This window comes from Brienomyrus brachyistius, chromosome 11 (genome assembly GCF_023856365.1).
Source record: "Brienomyrus brachyistius isolate T26 chromosome 11, BBRACH_0.4, whole genome shotgun sequence".
NCBI classification, from domain to species: Eukaryota; Metazoa; Chordata; class Actinopteri; order Osteoglossiformes; family Mormyridae; genus Brienomyrus; species Brienomyrus brachyistius.
The window spans coordinates 7770917-7798821 of NC_064543.1; the positions used below are offsets into that span (position 1 = coordinate 7770917).

The 27905-nt window shown below is 46.3% G+C and overlaps 1 long non-coding RNA gene across 1 annotated transcript in view; it reads left to right on the plus strand.

The window, feature by feature from the left end:
* Nucleotides 1-26700, plus strand: part of LOC125751549 (uncharacterized) — a 60147-nt gene extending 33447 nt beyond the window's left edge. The window contains exon 3 of the long non-coding RNA XR_007400668.1: nucleotides 26437-26700. This is a non-coding gene — a long non-coding RNA (uncharacterized LOC125751549). The remainder of the gene's footprint in view (nucleotides 1-26436) is intronic.
* The last annotated feature ends 1205 nt before the right edge of the window (nucleotides 26701-27905 follow it).

Below are 27905 nucleotides of genomic sequence, written 5' to 3' on the forward strand. Positions count from 1 at the left end.
GCACCCCTGCGTACCCCCGTGCACCCCTGCGTACCCCCGTGCACCCCTGCGTACCCCTGTGCACCCCAGTGCACCCCTGTGTACCCCTGTGCACCCTAGTGCACCCCTGCGTACCCCTGCCGTAAGAGAACTCTGCAGTCAAGTCCCGGTGCACAGCCACTTTTATCAAAGGTCTCATGTCCTGATTTTTAAACAAGATGGACCTGAAAATCGCACGCTTGCTTCATCCCCCGAGGATCCCGATGCTCATTGTAAAGCCAGTCGTCTTAGTGCTTTGTGAATTTCCAGGAACCGGATTAAGTTTCCTGCCATGCTAAAGCTCGCAAATGAAAAGCGGTTTGGCTAGGAAAAGGGGAAAAAAATTATTCATGGTTTAAAAGCCTGGAAGAGAACTAGTACATCCATTAAAAAAAAAGATCCTTGAAAGTTTTCGCGTTTTATTTTTGCCTGTTGACCCCTTGCAGTCATGTGATGTTTAGCTACACTGACTCCGCTGTGCAGAGTGGCCGTCATTTTGGAGAAGGTCCCTGGCGGAGGCATGTTCCTTTTACTTGCCCTTACTTTCACCTGCCACCATTGGAAAGCATGTGTCAGTTTGAACTACCTTCCCACTGTATTCACATTGTGATTACGTCGTTTTCTCTTTGCTTTCCATCAACACGTCGGTCCTTCCCTTGAACTGTTGCTTTCAAGCATCTGCAACCCTGAAATTGTGCACCAGCAGATGCTCTCGTTGTCCTGCACATCAAAAACAAACAAAAAAAAGTCTCCTTCCCTTTGTAATTTTAACGATAACACTTTCCTTAAAGCAGTCATCATGATGCATTATGAAGGTATCTATAGTGTATTATAATGGTCAAAATAAAGCATTATAATGCATTGTGTAGGTATTTATAGTGCAATATAGATGAGAGTCTCATAGAGCATTCATAATGCATAATAAACATGGGCTTAATGTGTATTCCCTTTTCATAGAGTTATAACTGTGCTTATAATGTGCAATAACCTGCTCTGTTATATATTACTTTTTTTGTACATAAGAAAATTATTTTAATTAATTTATTTTTTTTTGCTCGTAATATTCTATTATTTTTGCACTGCAAGGAATTGCACACAGTTTTCGTTATACCCTTGTATAATGACAATAACGTTTCTGATTCTGATAATACTTTATGGATGCACTGCAGTGGATTATGAAGATATCTATAATGCATTGTGCATGACTGCTTTAAGCGTTACCATTTTAACCCGAGGGCGATATCTTCACCTCTTCAGTAAGCCCTCTCCATTCACAACAACATTCACGTTATGCTTCCCTGAACTCGTGTGAACAGCTAGGTGGCGCTGCAGCCCCCAGGGGGGGGTGCACAGGAACAAGCCCCCTAGGCAGAGCTATTGATTCCCAGCAACTTTCACTTTGGGACATTTACATTTTATCTATTTAGCAAACACTTTCATCCAAAGTGACATAGATCTTTTTTGAGATAGCAGGGCAGCCAGTTCCTGGGGTAACTAGGTGTTAATGACCTTGCTCAGGGGCCCAACAGTTAAGGGTCTTGCTCAGGGGCCCTGCTCGGGGTGGGGGGGGGGGCAATGGTGAAATCTCTCTGCTCACTATTGTATTTGGACCAGCATCATCTGATCACAGCCAAAGCGCCCAAACTCACTGAGCTACATGCCATTATTACCTCCCTGATTTTCAGATTTTTTTTTTTTAAAGATGAAAGCTAGAACTTCGGGTTTTGCTAATTCGCTGCTTCCCGCTCTCTGTCTGCCTGCTTCGCGCGTGCTTTCATACTGCAGCTTCAAAGTGCAGGACTCCCCATGCATCTCACATCCCCAAGAGCTCTCTTGATTTCCCGCGACTTTCCCATCGGGTCCCCTTGAAATTATGCTGCCCCAATTTTATGCAAATTTTTAAAGACCCCTGTTTTTTTTATCGATTTCTTTAAAAACTGGCAGCTCTTTGCGGAGGTGAAACTTTCTTGTGAATCTTAGAGTAAAATCTAGAAAATGACGCACTGTTGTTGCATCGTACCGCATGATGCACATCCGGCATTGGGGAGCCAATGTGAAGGCGGGACGAAGCGTGACGTCAGCTGCAAGTGGCCAGCGTGTTTGCTTTGCCTTTTCCGCTAACTGTTGGTAACAACAATGACACATGAAACCCAGAGTCTGGGTGGCTGCGAGGCAGCTGGCCTACTTAGTGTAGCAACAGAACCGTGAGGTCTGTCCTTTTTAGTCCCCGTGCAACGTGGGCCAGCGGGTAGTGGACCTTATAAACCCAATTATGAAGAGTGGCCGATATACAGTATTTGGGTATCATTCTACAATTAGATTGTGCCATGGTGTGCTGTATTAATAAGGTGACTAGTTAATTGTTATATATTGGCTATAGATTAATTATGGTTTTCAAAACAGAAGGATGGATTAATTAAAGTTCTGAAATGTCACCAGCAGTGGCCTTTTTGTATGTTGTGCAATAATACCAGGGCAGAATGTGAATCGAGGCCAGACCGAAGGGGGAAGAGACTTTTACGGTGACTAGGTTTAATACGCTTTTGCGGAGAATGTGGGTGTTAATTACAGTATTTTTCATTCATTGATTCGGCCGGCTGGGTTTGACTCTCATAGATACATCACCGGTGTGAGTCACGCTGAGCTGCGCTTTATGCGAATCCGCTGCGATTATCTCATTATAGCAAAGGGTACCTTTCGAACGAGACGGAATCATGTCTAGATTAAAGACAGATTTGCTTAAAGAGATGCCTTTTTTAAATCGGACTGCGGATGTCGGCTATACGAAGCAAAGCAGGTTATTTTCCTCCGGCTGCCATTTTAGGCGTGCCGTTCGACATTCGAGTCACGGGCACATTTAAATTAAGGATTGCCCTTTTCGCGCCCATACTTCGGTAATCAAGTGACAGGCGTCAGTTTGCGGAATTAAAAACTGCGGAACCTGTGGATCAGCAACTCGTGGAGGATATGCGACTTATTAATCACCTCAGGTAGCGGCACCCGTATGCATCTTAAGGGAGGATTAAGAAACGTGCAAATGATGGCTGTTAGAAGTATTGAAATGGGTTGGAAGAGCGGCGATCCTCCCCTCGTGAAGCTGCATGTTTTCGAATAAAGCTGATTAGGTGGCACTCGGACCACTGCTGTGGAACAGATGATGAATCATTATTAACCACCACCCCCCCCCTTTCTCTGCTCTCCACTTTCATTAAAGCACAAATAACATAAAGGTCTGTAGTGTTTTTCACAAACTCATCTGGGATTTTAATTGAATGTAAGAGAACGCCGTTTGTCTTCTTGACTCGCTCATGGCTGGAAACATGCTCGTTCATGCATGTTGTTGACAGAAGTTATGTGTTGGAGGAGGACCGAGTGCCTGTGTGCCATTTGTTAGGCCACATTAAAAGCGTAATGACACGGCGATATTCGGAGGCTGAAACATGGCTGCGATTCCCCCTCGTGAAGCCTCCTCCCCCCACCCACGGAGACCGCTGCCTGTACGGCCGTTCCCTGGGTAGATTAATGTTGGCGTGATGCTGTGGGGTCACCAGGTTCTGCATCCATCTCCAACGGCAGCACAGCTGACTTCACAGTTTCAATCTCACGCTAACAGCGATCTGTCTGCGGCCCGCGTAGCTACTGTAGGCTAGCAAGCGTGCGTTTGCCTCGAAGTCACGGCACACTGTTTTTGAGAAGTTGAACTGCTTGAACTCAGACCAATCATGATGACTTGCCGGGTTTTTCAGGAACATACTTTTGTGTTGATGTTTTATTTGGTTTGTAAAGCAGCCTTCTTTGTCTTGTCCTTCAGCAGTTGCACAGAGAGGATATAAAGTGCATCGTATGATGAAGAACAGTGAAGAACTTCACCACCTTGAATTTACAGCAACTACTCTGCATTTACCCTCCAAATAACCTTCTCTTATATTTGTTTATGACCAAAAAAAGGGCTGAGATATTAATCCTTAATCAAAGCAGGGGTATTTTTTTCCATTGCCACTGTTGCACATACATTTTCCATGTAGATTAGAGAATGTCTGTTTTCTAGGTGAAGTCTGATTGGCCGGATCCACGCACATGGGCTCCAGGGCACCGCCTGACGCTACGGACGGCACGTTGAAGGAGCTTAGAAGAAAGGCTTCACAATACTTTATTTGAACATTAGTTACCACAAGATGCTCTTATTAAGATCGCCATCATGCGTACAGTACGTTCAAATAAATATTCATACTCGTATGGTTTGGGTAGCAGTGGAACATATGGTGGATGCGTTCAGAAAAACAGAATGTTCTAGAAAGCCTGGGACTGGGACTTACTACAAGTGCTTTTTTTTGTCCAGCTCATGACCAATTAGTACAAGGACAAAGAAACGCTAAAGCCGGTTTACCTACCGTCACGCTGTGGACACAGTGATCATTGGTGTTTTGACCCATTTATTCCCATTATGAACCCTAGACTAATTCCGGTCATAAAGCCAGCATGGCACATATGGATCACAATCCCCTCTGACGAAGCCTTGAAAAGTCTGAAGTCACTGTTCATCTGCTGTCGTTTTAGTGGGAAAACGACCCTGGTCCTCCATTAGTTGTTCTTCCCGATTGAAGAACCGATTGAAGCCATTTGGTGTGCGAACATTGATCTCAAAAAATAAACTGTGAAAAGTTTATTTTTTTTGTCGCTTTCTCTTTGAACTGTAGTTTAAAAATGGCTGTGTATCTCATCTGCACAAAACAAGTAATCAGGCGTTTGATGATGTGCATGCCAGCTGTGGCGTGTGGTGTTTTCTTACGTATGCTACTATTTATTTGTGTGCTGGAAAGGTTTGGAAAACGTCAACATCAAAAGTATTCTCCCGAGGCTGTCAGTACTCAAACGTAACACTTAACGGACTGTCATCCTTACAGTCACCAGGATGTTCTCCAGGATGTTTAAAGAAAGGTCCTGCAAGCCTTTCCTCTTGTGCCATTTTTAACGGATGCTGACATATTCCCACCTGTGAAGGATGGCATGCCCAGGGAAACTGACAAGAGAAGCTAAATCTTCCCTTTTTATGAGCTATTTTCATTTAGGCTAAGGCTTTGAGACAAAGCGGTCGCTTAGTTTCTCTAATGGGGTTTTTGTCTTCCCGATACTTTAGTACACTGGCATAAAAAACAGGAAATTTCCTCTGCACAGTGAATGGGGGATGGTGAATGGGACCTTTGGGGTGCTCACTGAGGTGCCCATGTTTAATAATCTGACAGGGCAGGGGCCTCCGCCCGTCCCATGATGGAGGCTGCTGGTGGCTGGAGGTTGATTCCAATATGGGGCAGATGATGCACCTGGGGACCTTCTGGATAACGGGGTGCCCCTGGAAGCAGGAAGAAGCTTTGTTTGTGTGTTCAGTGGTTGATCTTCACGAGACCTTCTGTTAGGTGAGCAGTGTTTACAAAGATTACCCATCTATCCATGCATCCATTCATCGACTGTTTTGCCTGTCCGATTGAGGGTTGCGGTGAACATTACTCATGTTTATGGAAATCGAGCAATGTGAGACCTAGAGTAACTCTGTGATGTTTTCCTCAGGAATGAACAAATTGTATTTATTTAAATCTCCCAGAGCTGGGACTATGAAGTGGGGGGGGTGGTAGCTAAGCTGAGTGTATCATTTCTGCGTTGTGTTTAATGCAGCCACTTGAATTTCTTATGGTTATATTCTAGCAACGAGTTGCTAACACAAACTTTTGCATGCTTTATTTGTGACATTTTTTACTTACAAAAGTACCACTGGATGTGAGGATCATGTGAGGTTTTGTGTTTAGACGCTGCTCTTTCTTGTTTGGTAAAGGTTTTTCTTTAATGTGGTGCTTGTTTAAGTGCTCACATTTTGCATTTGAAATTCTTCTTGAAATTTGCACAACATGACTACTGTGACCTTTGTAAACTCATCCGCAGAATATTCCGCTCCGTAGCCAAGCAGCGTGCTATGCATGTTAGCGTCATTAGAACCAGCATCGCTCTGCCGTTTCCAGTTTGGATGAGTGTGGTTAGCTGGTCGCTCTGTAGACTCTGCCATGCCCCAAAAACACGCCACTAATTGCATGTTAGTTGTAAGTCTAATTTACGCTCATATTTTGCTTCACAAAAGATGGAAAATATCGACGGAGAAGCTTCCTCAGTGCTTGGCTAGCTAAACTTGTTTATGACAAGGGATTCTGAGGCATTAACCGGCAGCACTTTGAACCACCTTCTAAGTGCTTCTGCAAATGCTTTTTTTACCCAGATTCCTTCCCTTGGGTCAGGCAGAGCCGTCGATTGCTCCTCGTCTAAAACATTAGCACCGTCAGATCCGGCCTGACTCGTTATCTCTGCCTCCACAGCCGAGATCGATGCCGCGCTGACAGCCGGCCCTGCCGCCGTAGCAGACGCGTGCTGCGGCGGGTAAAGATCGGCTGGGCACGACATCGTGATTCATGGCACGGCCATCAGCGCAAGGCGAAAACCGCCACTCTGTCCTTTTCTGCCTTGAGTTCCTGTGATAGATAATCAGCACGAAACTGGCCTGTGAGTGACGCGAGCTTGTCCCTGATGCCCACAGAAGGCCCGGTGAGCCGTACAGCTCAGACCACAGTAGCTGTCATCATCCATCTCAATCTATATCTTCCTGCCTCTCAGCTCTTCACTTGACCCATAAAGGGAGTGGCTCACGTAGGTCTAACCTGAGGGCCAGAAATGCCCTAATGAACCCAGGATCTTCAGAGGGTAAAACTCCTGTTGTAGGGAGGCTGGAATGAGGCTGCAGTCACAAGACGAGCATCTACTTGTCATCCTTCCTTTCCAGCTCTTCTGGATAAAAAAACCCCCATCATTTCCACACATTTTCTGCTTGGTGAGCTGTTCCTCCTTTCGCCTCATTTTCTTCTATTTTTAAACGGGCTGATAGAAATATAATTACTTTCAGTCTGCTAAGCACATGTCGTGGCTGCCGTCAGCACAGGCCTGCCAGTTAAGGTAGCCACACTGTTTGACTCAGCAGCTTTCCAGAGTGACATATACTCTGTATGGTGCCGTGTGTCACTGGAGTTGTAGGAATTCTGTCGCCTTTATCAAGAGCCTTTTGGCTGAAATATAATGTCTGAGGAAACCTGAATGTGGCATATTTAATTTCACAGTTTGCATATTCCATCAATATGCAGGCACAGTGTGTGATTACAATCAATCACTGTGCCAGTGTGCAGGTAATAAATATGGTTGTCCGGGTTGATGCATGTTTTCATGCGCTATTCCACTGGCTGTGGGCCAGATTTTTTGCGGGGTGTGGGGGACTGAATCAACTGCCCCATTCTGATCTCCTTTGTCATGAAACTGAGCTGGACCTTGGCTTCCCGGCAGAGGCATTGGAGCTCCCCTCCAACCCCACCCCCCCCCTTATCCCAGCCCCCCAGAACCCCGCTGTTTCATACGACCTTGGACTACGCTTGTGTGAACAGCAGAGTTAGCCGGCACAGATGGGAGCGATTGCCCCCACCCCTCCCAGACAGAAGGGGAACCATCAGCTTCTGAACGGGCACAAGGACCAAGATGGTCTGGAAATCGGCTCGTAAACAACCACAGAAACCTGCCACCCAGCAGAGTAACTGACGTGGGTGGAGCTGGTGTGTAGATGGGCACCAGCCGGCCCTCTGGGCAGGGGTATCGGGGTCGCCCTTGGACAAAGACACGGCTGCTGCCTCCGGGTATCCCGAAAGAGAGAGCTAGCTTAATGCCACTTTTAGACAGTGTGCCATGTCATTAAGCGGACTGGCAGCCTATACATAGTTTGACAGCAGTTCCAGGTTGGCCTGCCTCCCCCTGCTCTACCGGCTCTCCTGCTCCCAGCCTGGCTGGCTTCCAGCCCTGTGGGTTCTGTTCTACTTTAATATTTAATAAAAAAAACCATTTAAAGCGACATGTTGCCTCTCTTTTTACAGAGGCCGGGCGGCATAGCAAACTGCCCACTTCTGCTGAAACAATAACAAAGGCGTGAACAAAGGCCCGTTCTGGGGACGCCGGACCGTTCTGCGGACGCCGGACCGTTCTGCGGAAGCCGGACCGTTCTGCGGAAGCCGGCCCGTTCTGCAGACGTCGGACCGTTCTGCGGACGCCGGACCGTTTTGCAGACGCCGGACCGTTTTGCAGACGCCGGACCGTTTTGCAGACGCCGGACCGTTCTGCGGACGCTGGCATTTCTGCGGACGCCGGACCGTTTTGCAGACGCCGGACCGTTTTGCGGACGCCGGACCGTTCTGCGGACGCCGGCCCGTTCTGCGGACGCCGGCCCGTTCTGTGGACGCCGGCATTTCTGCGGACGCCGGACCGTTTTGCAGACGCCGGACCGTTTTGCAGACGCCGGACCGTTTTGCAGACGCCGGCCCGTTCTGCGGACGCCGGCATTTCTGCGGACGCCGGACCGTTTTGCAGACGCCGGACCGTTTTGCAGACGCCGGCCCGTTCTGCGGACGCTGGCATTTCTGCGGACGCCGGACCGTTTTGCGGACGCCGGACCGTTTTGCAGACGCCGGACCGTTTTGCAGACGCCGGACCGTTTTGCAGACGCCGGACCGTTCTGCGGACGTCGGCCTCTTCTGCGGATGCTGGTTTCTCGTTCCGTCCCTTCCTGCTCGCGGCCTATTCCTCCTGTATTTCCAACATATTTCACAGTAGTTTAATGAGGGTGTTAATGTATTATTGTAAGAGATGGGGAGGGTCTTTATGAACCCCATGTGTAATAATAACCGTAACATAACTAATATACTGCATGGTGGCACGTTATACAGCCACTGCAATCAATAACATACCTAAAATGGCACGAAGCTTCCTCTGAAAATGACAGAGCTGTAACAGTCAGTTTGCTTACACCTCAGCTACATTATTCCTACAGTATGTGCCGCATGTCTTTCTCAACTGGGCAGGACTGTCCCTTGCATGTAAAGGGACCTGTGAAACCATGAGGCGGATTTCTCAGTTTGGCTCTAACACGGTGAGGGGTGTGGCGATATGTCCTGGTAAAATGTTACTGAGTCAGACATCGGAAAAATCTCACCGAAGTGGTGCAAGGAACTCGTGCAGACCAGATACCGGTAAATGTTCAGTACCGTTATTTCCATTGTTGCGTAACGATGACCCAATTGTTACGTTATTGTGGGTTACCCCTGACGGCCCTTAAATGGTCACAATGACTGTTAGCATATTTATAACCTGTTACTGCACCATGCTAATGCGTACACCTGTACCCTGTGGACCTACGAGCTGCTTCGGACAAAAGTGTCTATTAAAAGGATATGTAAATGTCCTAACTTCGGTAAAACCCACTGCCATACAGAGTCTGGCACCATTGATAATTTCCCCTGTGAGAACTTCAAAGCTGTGAGTCCCTGTTGCAGACTTCCTGCAGGGAGCGAAAAGTGAGGGCAAGCAATTATCTGCGCGGAGGCCCATAGATGGGCCTGCAGAGCCGGCAATCCAGGCCTTTATTCCTCCCTTTCAGCTCACGGCCCCACCTGAGCAGACCTGGGCAGCTTTTCGCGAACATCTGCCCTAATTAAATGAAATCATCTCTCTCACATCAAACGGAGCTCTGCACAAGATAACTTTCTAGGTGTGCTGCGATTACGGGGGAGGCAGGTGCATCTTAATCCCTGTGCTTTGCCGGGACCTCTACGCGCATTACTCTGTGTTCTGCTCAGCTCCCCCTGGTGGCATTGTGCCGGCCCAGTTTGGCCTACCTGATAGTGCTTTTCCACCAACAAAGAACTGGCTCTGTTCTGGTTCATGAAACAGTACAATTCGGAACCAGGTGCCCAACCAGGAACCAGCCAGCGTCTCCACTAATCAAACCCCAGCCTGACTGTGCCCCCCCCCCCCCCCCCCGCCCCAATGTAGTTTACATTCATTTCCATGCAGAGGTGTAAAGTAACAAAGTTTCGAATTTGTATGTAACTTGAGTATTTTAAGTTGTTGAGACTTCCACATTTCCGAGCCACAACGAGTTTTCCGAGTTTTTACTCCAAAACATTCTGTACGCATTACACACCCAATAATAATAAAAAAAGAACTGGAGTGCAAAATTCAGAATAAATTGTGAAGCACGAGATCTTTATTTTCTCTCAGCAACTGCATTCAAAAATAGGTTCACAAACCATAACGGAGCTGGTACTCTGTCTGTGGAAAAGTGCTATAAGAGATGTCCTGAGAGAACAAGTTGGTAAGGAAAGCTAATTCTTACCTCAGAAGTACAGGTTTCATGAAACATTTTATTCGTCATAGCACCCACCCTAAGCGGGCCAGAATTAACAACTTCTACAAAAACAAAAACTTTGACTACTTTGACTTATGTCGCTGTGACAGAAGGGGGAAGAAGGACATATAACTTCAAATGAACATACCGGCCATTTTATACCTGCTGCAACTTAGGACTCTGGCTTTTGCAGTCTGTATATAATTTACGTGTCTCTGGATCCTTCAGCTGAATGGCACATTAAACAAAAGGTGTTTCTATGGAAACACGTCCAAGCATCCCTTTGCTGCCCAGTTCAGTGATGCTGAAGGAGCAGACAGCAGCCGTGGTTACGCTCTTCACCGATGACCGTAAGAAAGCAGCCCGACGGGCCCCTGGAGATGCCACACACCAAACGTTGGTGGGTAAACAATCTTTTCTGCTTTCCGCCTGTCTACCCGCACGGCGGAGACGTCGCATTCTCCCTCCACGAGAGGCAGGGCCAGCATTTTCATCTCTGAGCGGGCAGTGTGTCTGCGACAGGGCCTCTCATGATCCCTGTCATGGGGAATTGTGTATGTGGACAAGATGCAGCCGTGTTCTGCGGCTAAGAGGAGCAGCGAAGCCAACTGCGGGCTTTTCGCTGAATCTTCTCTTTGTGTGACTAGCACTATTGCTTTACACCTCCAGAATGGGGGTTTGAATCCCACCCCTACCTGGCCTGTTGAGTTTTCCCTGTGTCACGTGGGTGTATGAATGTGTGTGTGATGAACTGCCATCCCATCCAGGGTGTCCCATGCTGTTACATGTGCTGCCATGTTTCCTGTATGACGCTCCGGACCCCATATATGACTTTCTCTTCGTGTAATCATGACTGGAGGGCACCTTGTTTGCCTTTAGGATGCTGTGGGGGGGCACTCAGGGGTGGGCTCTTTTTTTTTTGTCAGTCCGGCTGGACTCGCTGTGACCCGCATTTGCGGCGAGCTCGCCATAAGCTCTGTGTCGTTCCTGGAGCTGCGGGCAACGGAGTTAAGAAACCAATGTCCTGTTCCCTGCCCTTAGAGGGTCGCCAGCCCGAGGGCTGTGGCAGCAGACGGACGCCCCCTCGCCCCAGCTTTTGCAGAGATCACCCTGGGGAGGCTGTGTTTACGCCAGCAGCACATGGACCTGACCTTGCTTACCTCCAGGGAAAGTGCATTTTCTCGTTCGCTTTCCAGGTGACGTAGCTGTGGCTGTGCTCTGCTGTATGCTTAAAAGCACATCCGATGTACATAATGTACACAGCATGCAACCGCTCGCTAATGCGATGGAAATCTCCAGCAGTCAATCAATGTCAGGCTTTTAAAAAGCTACATTTCCCTCAATATCACTGGTTGCAAGCGCTATGGAGGATAAAAGGATGGATAAGATGCCATGTCGCTGTACGATGAAATTACACACAGACCGGTGGCACTCTTAAAGGCGTGCTGCTTAATTCTCTTCATTCTACAGATTTTATTAAATACATCGGCACTTGCAAAGAGATTTTGAGCCGAGCGTTTTTTCACATCCAGCGCACTGTTTCCTGGGTGATAATGTCTAGTAGCAACCAGCACTGGTCGCTGCCTGGTTGCTGCCCAGACTGTTTGCGCTAACTTGTAGCATTTAGCATGTTTAGACGATGGGTATGAAGCAGCTTGGAGTTCACTGAGCATAAGTGACAACTCCTGGGGTCTCTGTGAGAGGCTGGAGAGCTCACTAAGCTGGGAAATCTGTGTGTTTTGTTGGGCTGCCGAATCCTCCTACCTAGTAAGTTGTGCAGAGCACGGAGATGCTAGCCAGAAATCAGATTGGTGCCACTTCCTGATAATATCGTAATCTGGATAATACGACTGAACTAGAAAAGACGAGGACTGAGTAATACGCGCGAACCCTAAGGCTTGGTCACCGCAAACACATGCTAACGTACACTGGAGACAAACTGCACGCCCACTGTGTGGCTTCCGGCCCCCTCGACCGCCTAGATGCCCGTTAAATATTTGATGAAGCCAGTGACGGCTTCTGAAGGATGCATTGTGCACATGGCACTTTGCATTATGTGGGAATTACCATACGCTACGGAATCACGATTAATTTGGCTCTGCGTGAGAACACTGAGAAAAATAATATAATATATAAAAAAGACAAGAAAAGAAAGAGAAAAAACAACATTCACCCACATTCTTGTTTTCCAACAAAAGGAGGTATTAAAGGAGCACCTGTGCTTTGAGCGAATGAGGGGCAGCAGTGCCCACCCCTCAGACCCTCCCACCACCAGGCTGTGGCAACTGGCCTGGGGTATAATCTCTTCAATACTGCTACAAGAAGGATAAGGCTGACATTTAATAAAGTCTGAAAATCAGACTATGCTATTGTGTTGGATGTATCGGCCTCTCTTCTGGGAATCCAAATTATTTTCTTATTTGAAATGAAAAATAGTGACAAGGCCGATAATGGACGTGTTGACAGCCCATCTGCGTTCGGCTTGGGCACGGGGAGCAGCACTGATTATCGGCGGCGAGGCCGACAGGGGAGCCCCCATCGTGTTGCGTTGTTCCTTTGAGCCACAGCTCCTCGTACTGTTTCTACGGCAACCTTTGATTGCTTCTGACATCCACTCCTGGGCGGGGCGGAGTTGGGGAGGGCAAGCCTTTCATCCGGTTTAGTGGGCTAAGTAAACTGGAATACTGCTGTGTGTTATGTTCCTGAGAGACAGCCGCCGACGTGCGAGAGACCGATCGGCGTGCTTTGGCGGCGGTAAGGGACCCCACATGGCAGCAGAGTATCTGCTCATTTGAGGCACGTCTTTTAGTTCTTGGACATCTTTCATCCATTAGCGAACATGTATTGTTAATGGTATGGATTTTTGAAGAGATCAGTATTTTTTTTGGAGAGAGATTCTGGTCTGGATAATCCAGTGTCTCCCTTCTCTGCCAAGCTCGTCTACTGTCTCTAAGCTGCATACAGTGAGTTTAGCTTGTCATCCATCAGACCCCAGCCATATTTTGGTACCCCCCGCCCCATTCTGGCTGTTTACGTCACTGCTCCCCAGGTGGGTATGACTGTCAAAATTTGCAGGCTCAGACAATGGGCAAGGTCTCGGAGCCACTGAGAGTGGAATGTTAACCAAACTCCTTTCACTAAGTGCCCGATTCTCCATGTAAGTGAAATCACGAGCTAGGCTCTCCTGCGTGTGATCATACTCTTATAGAAGGCTCTAGACCTCTCTTAATTTGGTACCATCAAGTTTGCCCATAAACACCGGCAGCAGATTGAGCGTGTCTATGGGAATCAACCCCAAAAGCAGAACTCGACTCAACTACCTAGTGGGTGACGATGCCGTCCGCGGCAGCCTCCCTGCTTGGAGAAGTGCCGAGTGTTAACAGCAGCGTTTGTCTGCCACTAATGTTCCTGTCAGAGTGTAATTTGTGGTTCTGTTGCAAGTCCCGAGGACTCGTCTGTTTCTGTTAATGACCTAGTGGGCGCAGTGGGACGGTTATGCAACTGCCATTGTTTATACTGGGAGTGAAAATAGAAAAGATAATAAAATGCCGGCAAGGGTCTGGCAGAGCCAGAGTCATGATACCCACAGCACAAACGGCAGACTGTTTGAAAGACAGCATGTCTGACTGTAAGCCGGCTAACGCTAACGCGGGCTCCTATACATCTGATTGGCTGAGCTGAGCTGTCACATGACCGACACTCCCGATGACTGCTGAGTGTTACAATCAGTGAGGTGCAGTGTTTATGTTACGGTAGCTTCCAAATATAAAGCAAACTCTCTCAAAACTTTCAGAAATGGGACTATTACAAGGAAACTGTTGTGATGCTGGAATTTACTGTTAATAGGTGAGACATTTTTTTGCATATTAAAAAAAATATATATCTCAATTTATTTTATGAGCAGCTGTGTTTTCATATTATTGTTAGAGTGGGAGTGAGATCCAAGACCTAAAGCTTCGAAGTGAAAACGCACTGTTTGTGTTTTGCCCAATTATAGAATAATTGCAAATAAAATTTTTACTACTCTGCGCCTTCTGTGCAGAAAGTTAGCGGTGCCTGTTATTTCTCTTGCCAGGTATGGACTGTCAGGTGCCCTGGATGGTTCAATGCAGGTTAGCTGTCACAGATTCAAGTCCTTGGAGACTGAGTGCTGCAGCTTTGGTGTGTTTATGCTCTGATAAATGAGGGCGACGTCTCGCGTGGAGACTGAAGCAGGGTGGCGTGATGGTTAAGGCTCTCTCTGCACCCCCAGGACCGCTGGTCTCAATCCAGCATTTCAACAGAAAGCTATTTAACCTGAATTACTGCAATAGATATTCCCAGCGTTTATCAATTCCTGCTTATTAATATTTAGATTTACTCATTCAGAGGTGTTCCGCTTGCTCGTCCCGGCTTGGTTAACATATATGCGTTTGCAGTTGAGAGGGAGATGCATGCAATGCCTTTCCCTAAGTTCTGACTCCAATAGTGATGTGGTATTAATCCAGTGAATAAGGAAATGCCTGCATCACTCTCTGTACACATGGTGTATCAGTGATGTGGTATTAATCCAGTGAATAAGGAAATGCCTGCATTACTCTCCGTACACATGGTGTATCAGTGATGTGGTATTAATCCAGTGAATAAGGAAATGCCTGCATCACTCTCTGTACACATGGTGTATCAGTGATGTGGTATTAATCCAGTGAATAAGGAAATGCCTGCATTACTCTCCGTACACATGGTGTATCAGTGATGTGGTATTAATCCAGTGAATAAGGAAATGCCTGCATCACTCTCTGTACACATAATGTATCTTTTGCATGTTCAGTAGCCTGCAGCATCCATAAAACCCCACCCACATCTTATGACCCCAGGCCATCGTTACCAGATCACTCAACACCAGGGCCTTAGATTAGTTTATTATGAGTCTAATTATCCGGTTTGTGGTTAACCTACACATCAATGATCCATTTGTACAGTCATGGTCTGACACCTTTAAAGCAGATGCATGGTGCTGCATTTAATCACCAGTGACAGTGTTTGCCTGCTAGATTAAAGGGACAATTCACCCCAAAACTGTAAAATATGTTGGGAGGGGCTTTAGTGCTATCTGTTCGTCTAGGTCGCTCTGCCTGGAGTTGCCTAGTGTTGGAGATTTCGGCGGTAGAAATGTCGGGCTTCTCTCGAATGTAACGGCACTGAATGCCGTTCATTATGTGGTGATTAAAGTGCCAAAAATAAACATTATAAAAATTCAACTGCAACGTCTCTTACCAGAAATCATGACCTAGTTACTTAAGAAAACCCACACTTTGTAGTGAGTGGTTTGATGTAGGAACTGTTGTCTTCTACCGAACTCCACACACCGATCATATACAAGCTACAGTACAAGCACGCATACCCTGGTGCTATCTTCTGCGCAGAGATAGATGGTTTGATTGCACTCAAGCCCCTTTAAAACATATCTATCTTTTTTTCAGTTTTGGGGTGAACTGCCCCTTAAAGAGATGAAATTATTATTATTATTAATTTTTTTTTTCAGTTTAAGTCACAGCTCACTTTTTCTGTGCCGGTACTGATGAAACATCCAGAGATATGTACATTAGGGGATCATGCACATTGCCGTGCTGCACCTTTGCACAGGATCGATTGCCTGTTAGTGGCCGAGCTGCTCGTAGGCTCGAGTCAGCATTAAAAATGAATGACACCCATTCTCCCCGTGTCAGGCAGAGCTCCTGGGGGAGACAGGCGTCTTGCAGCACTCTGACCGCCTTGGCCACATTCCAGGCGACCCTGGAGTCTCTGCAATGCTAACTGGCTTGGAGCTTCTTTTCTTCCAGGGAACGGAGACCTTCCAAAATCCAATTTCTCAGCTTCAGTCCCCAAGGGAGCTTCGCCCTCCTGCTAGATATATTTTCGAGGAACCACGCCAAGTGGCCCCTGCCACGGCCATTTTTCACTACCGGTGACATTCACACCTCGACACCCATGCACGTCCGCTCAACACCAGTCTGAGCATCTTGGCGCTGCCGTTTGTCAAAATTGTCTTGAATTTGCTGGGTAGCATATATGAGGATGACATTGCTGTTGGTTAGAAGTTGTCGGTAAATTCACATCCTTGGCGACTAAGATTGATTTCTCAAGTGCTTGTGCATTCAGACGGCAAGAAACTCTGGAACATCTAGTCAATCACTCAGTGATGAGCTTTAATCAGATTACGGACAGATGAATCAATTGTTTTCGCGAGGAGAAAAAAAGCATGATCATTCTGCATTTATTTTAAGTGAGGGATGTGTTTGTCCAATTGTCATTCCCTCCTGCTTTCCCGTCTCCATTCAGATAAAAAGAAAACGCTCTATTCCGAAGATCATAGCTGAGTAGCAGAATGCAGAGGATTGCTTTGAAAAATGGATGGTCCAAACTCTATTAAGTTTGATTTATACTCGGCAGTTGAAACAGTAATGCAGTGTCTCAGGACACATCAGAGCAGCAGGAATGCAGGGCTGGAAATTAAAACCAAGCCCTTCTGTTGTGCGATTGGGTTCTGTGTCCTATGGGAAAATTCAGCAGCATCTTCACCAAGGCATTGGTGGGTCATCTGAGGGGTGTCCAGCAAACCAGCGATGCGGAAAATGTGAGGTTCTGGGGGCAAGCCCCTACAGTCATGCAGAGTGTAATGTAGTTAGGGTAAATTATGCATGGGTGTGACATGTAAATGCATTTGTTAAGTAAAATATAGGGTGTTTGAAATAAAACTGTGATGTTACTTTATATTAAGAATCAATGTAGGAGTTTTTTTTTCCCTCCCAGAATCCCCTGTTAGATTTCTTCCATTAACTCAACAGTGTTCCCTCCATCGCCCTAACTAGCTGCGTCTCTAGTGCTCACCACTGCAGCCCCGAGAGACCCAGTATGCACCTTGTACCGTTCTTCCTACTGGCCTGAATGGTCCCTCTGTGTTTGATTAATGCTCCCCCAGGCTGGGGAGACCCCCCGCTGCTCGGGCCGCCGAAAATAAAAAGCAAGGAAGGCGGAGAGCTTGGGACAATAACAGTTTCGTGCCAGGGATTTACTTTGCCTTGTTGCCCTTGAGAGAAATCGCCACGCCGCCCCTCATCCGGCGTTAATTAAAGTGCCCTGACGTCCGTGGCAGTGCCGCGCTCGATGGTCCGCTGGGGAACCGGGCCAGGCTCCGCCGTCCACATCCCACACGCCCTCAGCAGGCTAAAGAGATGGAAACCTGCGATGGCCAAAAACAATAAAAAAGAATGACTGCATAATAAAATCTACAAACACACAGGATAATGCCTGGTGCAAACAGGGAAGGCGAAGCCTCTGTAAATATGGAGGACTGTGTCACTGCCGGCAGGAAAAGGAAGCATCACCTTCAGATTTACTGCATACGGCAGTAACACCCATATACGGTCCTCAGGCTTTTTAAAGTACTGGGCAAATGTGTTTCAATTTAATGTTTTTATTTATGTTCTAAGGACCCAATAAACATATTCAAGCAGCGCTATCTACTAATTTGCAACAGCTGTTAAGTGAATCCGTGTTGAAATTCTGACTTCAGGTACTTGCCTAATCAGGGACAGCGTCTGTCACAGGTTTGCTGTTAAAAATCCACGGTGAGCCCAGTGTCTGGAGCTGGTCTTGCCGGGCTTCGTGGGGTCCGAATAGCTAATGCTATCCTTCAGTATAGGCGCCCCCCAGCTTACGATGGTCCGTCTTACTTACGGACTTTACCATTGGTAAAGGTTTTTCACTTTCAGTACATTAATAATAAGTTATATGAGATATTCAGCACTTTCTTATAAAACAGGCTTTGTATTAATGATTTTTGCCGAACTGTAGGCTAATGTAAGTGTTCTAAGCATGTTTAAGGTAGGCTAGGCTAGGCTATGGCGTTTGCTCGGTTAGGTGTACTGTATTAAAAGTCATTTTCGCCTTATGATATTTTTGTCTTACGATAGATTTATCGGAACATAACCCCACCGTTACCTGTGGAGAGGCTGTAGTTTGCATGTTAGTCAGGCTGTTTATTAATATTATTATTATGCTAAATCAGTCCAAAGCTTCAGCGTTAGCTTCTCGCTGTCCTGTATTGTACTCCATGTAATATTGGCTTCTCTGTAATTTGTACCAAGTATAGCTGAACGCTGGATACGTTCCAGGCTCTGCTGATTAACGAGCCTCCTATGCCTGTTCACCTTCTGGCAAAACTTCTGTCGGGACGTGTGCTGTGTGAAAGAATGATTCTCGAGGCTCCGGATTTTTCTTTCTTTTGCCCTGCCACTACATGATCTTTTTACTACGTTTTACATATTTAGTACGTTTTAGGCGGTGTGTGGGGAGCTCAGTCACCGCAAACCCCCGTGTTTGGGAGCTCATGTCCCACCCCTGCTGTACTCTATGTGTGTCTCATCACATTTGAATGAATTTGAGTAACAGAACTCAAACACGTGTGTGTGTGTGTGTGTGTGTGTGTGTGTGTGTGTGTGTGTGTGTGTGTGCACGTGCCCTGCACTGGGCTGCCATCCCATCCAGGGTGTCCCTCTGCCCTCTGACCTAAGCTGCCTGGCACAGGCTCCTGTCTCTCCCCCCTCCAGCCCTCCTGACTCCATTGAGGAAAGGAGACCCTGTACAGTCGCCACAAAAGGACATCCTCTGCTTCTTACAGAGATCAATCGAAACCTCACTGAAATACATCCGTTTTGTCTCAGTGTGAAATATGTAAACAAACAGACACATTTGACTGCTGCAGTTACATGATGTTTCCAGCGAAAAGGCACTTCCTCCGAAGCTCCTTTTCAGGGCCAGCAGTGAAATCTAAACCTGGCTCCCTAGCATGGTCTTCCAGCCAGCATTCGTCTCCCTGTGCCAGTCCTCTCACAGTGACATCTTCTAAATGAAAGGTAACACTGGGCTTCCTCTGACCATGTGACTGCAAAACGGCTATAAGTTTGACTGCGCCTTTAAAAGCTCCGCAAGTCAGTCAGGGAACTGTGGTCTTGGTCACGATTTTAATTTCAAAGTGAGCCTGTTTTCACTTCATCAGCAATTCAGATGCGATGCACTGTGTGCGCATAGCAGCGCTGGGAGGAGTGATATGGGGGAGCACGCTGTAATTAACATTATTTAATTCCAGCAGTACGTTTCTACATCTGCTCTAAGCACCAGAGGTTAGTTTTCTGAAAGTAGCACAGGATTTGAAAGAGCTGAAATGTGTTACTAGCAGATGCACATTAATGCCATGTGTGGATTTCAGATGGTGGCTCTGGTTTTATGCCAGAGGATTGAAGCAGGTATCCTTTATACTGGAGTCTGGCATTAGTAAAATACTTGTGCATCATCCCAGAACACCTGCCTGATATGTCCTGATAGGCTGTTCTGCTTCCCGTGTGCAAAGTGTATCTTGAAATATCTGTTGTTTAATCTAGCATTCCCCAAACAAGGCCTGTTGTTGACATTAATCACTCCCAGTCTGTAACCCAGTGGTGTACTACTGCAAACATGCAACAGTACATTTGCGTTTTTAATGAGCTGTGCTGTCCCAAAGCCCCGACTTTAAAGAAAGGTTAGGATGTTTTCTGAGGAAATCTCGGGCTGCTGCAGAAGGACTGTCATTTTCATTCATGTATGCTGCCGTTCAGCCATTAGCTGTAGAGGTAAGTTCACTGTTCTTTTACGTTATCCGTGGCTAATTGTTAATTTAATATCAGTTAAGTGTAGACACGGCTAATTGCATAATTTCTGTCCTCCGAGCATGTTAGGCAGTATAAACACTGTCATGGTATAAACACTTGCAGATTTACTATTTATTTCCGTCGAGTGGTCTTAAATGATGACTTTGCATTGTCGTGATTACTACTTGCGTTATTAATGGACAAAAGCTTTCATTGGCAGAATTGGGGTGGGTTCAATCCAAAGGCCCCAAAACTGACAATTACCTTTGAATGCAGGTTTTGCTTCGGGTTAAGCAGGGTCAGCTTTCAGGACTAAACCATCAGATGCTAATGATGGTAATCAGCACTGTCTCTCGCTTTTGAGATGCCGTCACTCGTCTCCTGTGCTTTGTGCTGTGCTCCCCCCCGCTTGGGAGGGGGGCCTTAATGAGCACCCACTACCCCAGTAGATGAGGTTGGTAAAAGACCAATCGCTGTCCTTTTTTAGCAGACTTCCACTCCACTGCAGGTTTCAAAGAAGCACTATAAGCTTGAATTCCACATGCAGTCTTAAGTGACCTGCCCCCCCCCCCCCCGCCTCCCCCGCCATGTCACCACCAATCAAATTTCAATCCAGTGTGACTGAGTCAAGTGTTAGAATACAAATTCTGCCCGTTTAGTGATGTTTTCTCTTTCAAAATTAAACGCTTCATTTTTAATCTAAAGTCCTACCAGATTGTCAAAATGTTTATATACCCAATGGCTTCCTGGGAAATATTGCTGCTTCTTGCTTCCAGAATTGGGGGTTTGAATCCTGTCTCGTGTGTGTGTGTGGTCATGTGCATCTTACATTGTGGGGACCGAATGTCCCCACAATGTGATTAAAAACCTGTTATTTTGACCTTGTGGGGACATTTTTTGGTCCTCAAGGGGAACCTCCTGTGATCCAAAGTGGTAAAGTGTCATGTCAGCATTTGTGTGGGCATGTCCCCTGTGACGGATCCTGATCGGGGGGCAGCATGCGACAGCCTGCAGATCCCCCCGCCCCCATGACCATGACCATGACCATGACCAGGATAAATAGCAGTATTATGAATGGATGTATTTATGCATTACTTTGTCTCCTTACTGTCTCCTTACAGTTTACTGCCCTTATCTATATTGTGTGATACTGCATTCTGTTTTTTTTTTGCCTTTCTGTCTAACTTTTTTATTAACCTTGAGAAGCTTTAAATAAGCATTTCAGCTCTTCACCTAATATGATTATACTTGTCCTTACCATATTACTGTGATATACACTACCAGTCAGAACTTGGGTAGACCTGCTAGAAGGCAGTTACTGTGTCTATGCTTTTAGGTGCACATACTGTCTGTTCGCAGTCAATCCTGTGGGCTGGATTGGAAGGTGAAATTGCATCATAAACACCTTGTATTAGTAAGACAGAGAGAGGGTGGGTGTCTGGGTGCACGTGTGGGTCTTGCTGTCAGGCACGTAGAAGAGAGTGACATCATCGGAGCCTGTTTTGCTGGTGATTTTCCCCAAATCCTTGGCAATCTCATCTAGCATGGTTTTCATGACATACTTCAAAAGCACACCATTCTATCAAGATTACGGTTGATCGAATGGTCATTCATTGTTTTTTTGGCAAGACTATGGCCTCAAAAACTGCGAAAGAAGAATTTAGCAAAGTAAGAAAATGAAGGGTAACTTGGCCCAAAGTATTTGCCCTGCCCAGCCTCTGGACCCTAGTCACACGGAACTTTTTGGATGAACTGGACAGAAGAATGAAAGTCAAACTCCATCCAAGCCCCCATTGAAAAGAGCAGCAGTAACATGTTGGTAATGATCTACTGAAACTTGTTATCCAGATGCCTCCTGTTTTTGAAGCTGTTATCAAGACAATCAGGGATGATTTCAAGGAATCCAAGATTCCGCGACAAATTTTAGCGAAATTTGTTTTGCAGATTGTGATGCGATTTTGTTAGGTATATATACTTATACAACATTTGAATGATATTGTAGCCCTGAGTACAGATATTGCAGCAGAAGGCATCTTCCATTAGCAACCCCATGATATGCAACCATTAACTCGGATACCAAATTCCTGCTGAAGTTCAGTTAGTCTGGGGATGCTTCACAGCACTCCGAGTCGCATTGCCTGCACGGCTCTAACATTTGTATACGGTCCGGTATCATACACCTGCAGCCCGGACCCAGATTCCATTGGAGGCGGCATTTTTCACTCGGCATCCATGCACACGGAATAGCAGATGAAGGAGTTGGGCGTTATTTATAATGGGGGTGAAGGGAAAGTTCATTTCTTGTTGCGCTGTGGTGGATTTGACGGTTGCCGCCGTTGATGAATGATGCTGAAATCGCACTTCGGTGCCAGAATAGCTAACTGTGCGTCAGCTTCAGGATGGGGGCTGAGCCGGGGCGGCGGAAAACATGACAATTAAACCCTAAATATGCTATAATTGTCGTTTCCCCCCTTGTTGGCTGCCTATAATATAATAAGCAGTTTCTGATGCAAGAGGACTGAAAATCAGGCTGCACTGAGTTATTACAGTTTTTTTTTTTTTTAAGCGTGCATAAATTGCACCGTAAATATCATGGACGAAAATGAACTGTTAAGCGATCATAATAATGGTTAATTATTTCTTTTTTAAGTTACAAAAGTGTTTGTTGGAGGCAAAAATGGTGATGAAATGGGAGGCTCTGAGCAGGTTTCCCCTTCAACGTCAAGACAAGGGCAGCAGTAATTCACTTCTCATGAATTACCCTTTAAAGAGAAAAAAAAAAGATAAAAAAAAGTATGTCGCCCACAGTAGCCCAGAACAAATGAGTCATCCAGCAGCACCAGTGTATGATGGACATGCTATTATTTCTGCCTCGGTAAGCCTTGATAAATCCAATGCATTTTCCCCCGGTTATAAAAGTGCAGATCTGCCCATGTACGCCGGGTGTTGGTGTCCGACCAGCCTGGGGGGCCAGCAAAGGGCCCCTGAGGGGTCCCGGGAGTCTCCAGAAGGACGTGTCACACGGCACGGGAAGCTGGGTACCCGCCTGCCTGCTGGAGGACACACTTTTGTTGGGCCGCGCGCTTGATTACTCAGCCGTTTTTAGAACAGGAGTGTTTGATGTCTGTCCAGCACAAACATTTCTTACAAATGACAGCAGATTGTGTAGATCCAGCTGTATGTGCAATTACTGACCTGCGGGGGCAGAACTGAAAGCAGGGCTGGCTTTTTATATATATATATATATATATTTAGTTCAAAGTGTTTTCTGAAGGTAACTCTGCCTGAATAATGTTTGCCCTACAATCAGGTCTGAAGCGCATTGTTGATAACTGCTGATGATGGAACATCCCAGACATTGCTTCAGTTAGATTCCGCCTTAACGACACATCATGAGTGACTTGCTAATCCAGTATGAGTGAGCGGGGGGGTTCCACAGGAAAATGACTCCTCATTGCACGCTGAGCAAAGCCTTGCTGATCTGCATTCTCTGTCAGCTGTCGCTAGAGTACATAATGACTAATCCATATTTCAGCTATACCCTGGAGTTCCGTACAGCTCCCATATGCTTTTAATTGCTATCCAGTGTCTATTGTTGGATTGTATATTTCATGGAAACCATAAACAAGATAATTATGCATCCATCCATTCATCCTCCGCCTGCTTATCCAGTACAGGGTGGCCAGGCAAGGTAATTAAAGCTTAAAACATGATAAAAATGACATTGTTTTTATTTAACTGCATAGAAATGCATCTTGCTTTTCTACGAGAAAATGTTGACTATATATATATATATATATATATATATATATATATATATGGGGCGGCATGGTGGTGCAGTGGTTAGCACTGTCGCCTCACACCTCTGGGACCCGGGTTGGAGTCTCCGCCTGGGTCACATGTGTGCGGAGTTTGCATGTTCTCCCCGTGTCGTCGTGGGGTTTCCTCCGGGTACTCCGGTTTCCCCCCACGGTCCAAAAACATGCTGAGGCTAATTGGAGTTGCTGAATTGCCCGTAGGTGTGCATGTGTGAGTGAATGGTGTGTGAGTGTGCCCTGCGATGGGCTGGCCCCCCATCCTGGGTTGTTCCCTGCCTCGTGCCCATTGATTCCGGGATAGGCTCCGGACCCCCCGCGACCCAATAGGATAAGCGGTTTGGAAAATGGATGGATGGATGGATATATATATATATATATATATATATATATATACACACACACACACATATGTGCATGTACATATGTAAAAATATATATAGTAAATAATAAATATATATGGTGATTATTGTATATTCTTGGTTTGCATTGAATATACAGTAATGGATGGTTATAGTCACATGTGTAAGGGAAGCACATACTGCCTGTGTGCAGTGACTGGGAACAAAACAGCAGGCCTGTGCAAACAGGCCTGATGGGTGCAGGCAGAGAGGCAGTGCTGCTGCCTACCCTGCTCTCACGAAACGGGCAGGGAGGGAGCGCAGTGTTACAAAGCCGCCTGTGGCTGGTGTCATGGGGCTGCCCGCAGGGATGACCTCCCGCACGGCCCTCGTTTGGTCAGCCACGTGATTCTGTCCTCCATCCGGAAGGCTCTACATTGTCGTCGTTCCCCCGGGAAGGCTGGGCGACTGTAACTGCCCCTCGGATTGTGCAGTAAAGCCACTCCATCAAACGCATTTACAGGCGAGTGGGATTGGTCCAGCCTTCCAAAAAAGAGTTTCACAAAGCTGTCGTCTGTCTTGGTTTGGTGCATGTATTTTTATTCGAGACGACACAGTATAATTCTTTCTGATCCAGATACCGATATGAAAATGTTGAGTATTTGCTGAAACCAATACCAATCCGAGGGGCGGCATGGTGGTGCAGTGGTTAGCACTGTTGCCTCACACCTCTGGTACCTGGGTTCGAATCTCCGCCTGGGTCACATGTGTGTGGAGTTTGCATGTTCTCCCCATGTCATCGTGGGGTTTCCTCCAGGTACTCCGGTTTCCCCCCACAGTCCAAAAACATGCTGAGGCTAATTGGAGTTGCAAAATTGCCCATAGGTGTGTATGTGTGAGTGAATGGTGTGTGAGTGTGCCCTGCGATGGGCTGGCCCCCCATCCTGGGTTGTTCCCAGCCTCGTGCCCATTGCTTCCGGGATAGGCTCCGGACCCCCCGCGACCCAATAGGATAAGCGGTTTGGAAAATGGATGGATGGATGGAATACCAATCCGATATTTTTAAATAAGCATTAAATAAGATATTTTTATGAGTGCATTTCAATTAACGGGGCAGCTGTATTTAGTGTTGCGGTGGCATTGTTTGAGTTAAGAATCGGAAAATGTAATGGTCACATTGCTTAAACAAAAGCTACGCTACAGGAATTTATCCACGGCCACTGTGATCTACACAAACCTGCTCATGCAGAAAAATAACAAATGACTCTTATGTGTTTTACCTGAGTCATATAAGCTCGTTATATGACACTCAAAATGAATATACGACCCATATTAACTTCATGTGTCATTAGACATGTATGTTCTCATGTAAAATTCATTTGTAATTAATGTACTGCCAAACATATAATCATACATTCACATACAATCCATATTAAATGAATGTATCATTAGTCATAAATGTCTTTATTCATGTAAAATGCATATCAAATTAATGTTTTGTCAAACATTGGTATACAATGCATAATAAACGTCTTAGTTTATTATGTTTTAGTATTAGCTTTTATGCTTTATTCATTAAATGAACTCAATTGAATAATGGACAGTGGTGGTTCCACACAACTAGAATGAGTAATTTGATAAGGAAACATCTTTTTTCAGTTGATGCATTCGATTTCTGTTCTGAGAACCAGAGGTAGAGATTTCAGGTTCAGAGTACAAATCCAGACCAAGATTTTGTTTCAGCCAACCAGTTGAGTATAAAGAGTCACAGTCACAACAACAATCTTGGTCTGGATTTGTACTCTCTGGACCTGAAATCTCCACCTCTGCTGAGAATATAACATGCAATTTTTGTCTTGTCTAATTAAACCAACTGAATGTGGAGAGATGTATGTCTTTCCTTCGAATGATATAAAAGCAGTACAAATTTTTAAGGAACAGCAAGCAATAAACAAATATTTCCTACTAAAGCCGTACATGTTATGTATGTTATCAAGGTATGAATGTGGCCATAATCATACAAGAAAAACTACTGACTTGCAGTGAACATAAAAATCATCACGCGTTGTGATATATAATTGAAATAAAAATGCTCGATAGTTTAATATAAACCATAGTTTTTTCATATGGGTGTTTCTTCTTTTAAGCTAACGTTATATGGAATACAAGTCTGAAGACACTGAGGTGAAACATCAATGACGTGCAGATATCAAACCCTTATCCTAAATCCCCACAGTACCTGCTTTTCCTGCCCCAGTAGTCGGGATCGGTTTCCTAACAGTGCTCATGTGTGAGGTGAGCATGACATCTAAAAGCTCACGTCACGTTTGCCGGTGCAGGGAGCAGCCTGGGAAGGTGGAGGGACACCTCACGGGCGCAAGGGACCCAAAGCTCCCCTCGCTCGGCGGAACGGCTGCGGATCCGGCTGCCGTGTTCAGCTCAGCCAAGGAATGACTTTGGCAGAATGCCCTGCTTGGAGAAACGGTGAGGAAGCCAGTGAGGCCCCCGGCTCCCCCGTTCCTTCTGCCGATTAACCTACGGCTGCCTCCCGTGGAGGCGGGAAGATGGCAGACGGGGTGGAAAGCAGGCGACAGCACAGAGGAGAAGAGGGAACTTTGGAGCGCGTTCCTCGCGAAGCCCATGGAGGAGCATCCATCTAGGCCCCGTCGATCATTTTTACGCGTTGGTAGTGCGGAGGCAAGCTTGCTCCATTGCTGGTGGGATGATGCAAATTACAGAGACACTGGAGAACCTCACCAAAGATAAGGAATTTTCCAGAATTAGTCCTATACGGGGAAAATGAGAAAATCAATAGCGAAAGCACAATTGGCATCAGTTTTGACTTGTTGTGCACTAATCCATTTGTACTTAGTGCTACCAGTAACCGGGCCCTTTTTGGCACATTTGATGCACTTTGTAGATAAACATGTTCATGCACTGTTCCTCTTAGTCGATCGGCTGGCTACATGCTAATGACAAACTGTAGGGAGCGACTTTTCTGCAGGCTTCATCTCTACCCACCTTAGCATCTACTCCCAGTGGATCCAGCTCCTGTTTTCACGGCACTTAAATGGCCAAACACTGCAAGCTTTTTCCTCTCAGAACAGACGAGGTGACAGTACGGGCTCCCCTCCCAACATTCGCCTGTAAATCAGATGTTTCCTTGGCGTGGCGTCGGGCAAACATATTGTTGTTGCTGATTTGCGTCGAAAACCAACTGGATAAAATGAGATAACTGCATAGGGAGAGGCACCGAACAGATGGTTGTCAGGGGGAGCATAAAAATCCGCTGCAGCATGGGGGAAGTTGCGAAGCCCTTGGAGGAGGGCCCTTTGCAGTTTGCCCATGGTGGAGCACAGCACCAGTACGGGAGGCTGCCAGTAGAGAGGCTGTGAATGAGGGGGAGCCCTCCCTGCTCTAGACCCAGGCCTCTCTCTGCTGGCCTGGAGGAGAGATTTGGCTGACTGGGAGTGGACTCTTACTGGGAGTGGACTCTTACTGGGAGTGGACTCGCAGCCCCTAGAACAGCTTCTGAAAGCTGTAAAGTGACTCATTTCGATAGGAGGAACCTGCGGCATGTCCATGTTTGTGGACGATGACAGATAAAAAAAAGTGTCTGTAGAGAGACACGTCTTTGTACTGCCAAGTTTGAAATCTTCGTTCCCCTCCTAATTCACGTGGGTCAGCTTCAGCCCCATCAGTCTCACCAAACATCTCTGTGATGTTGTACTTATCTTCTGAAGTACCTCCTGCTGATAACAGAATCTGCTTCGAGAACATTTATTTATCCCTGCTAATTAGCTATGCA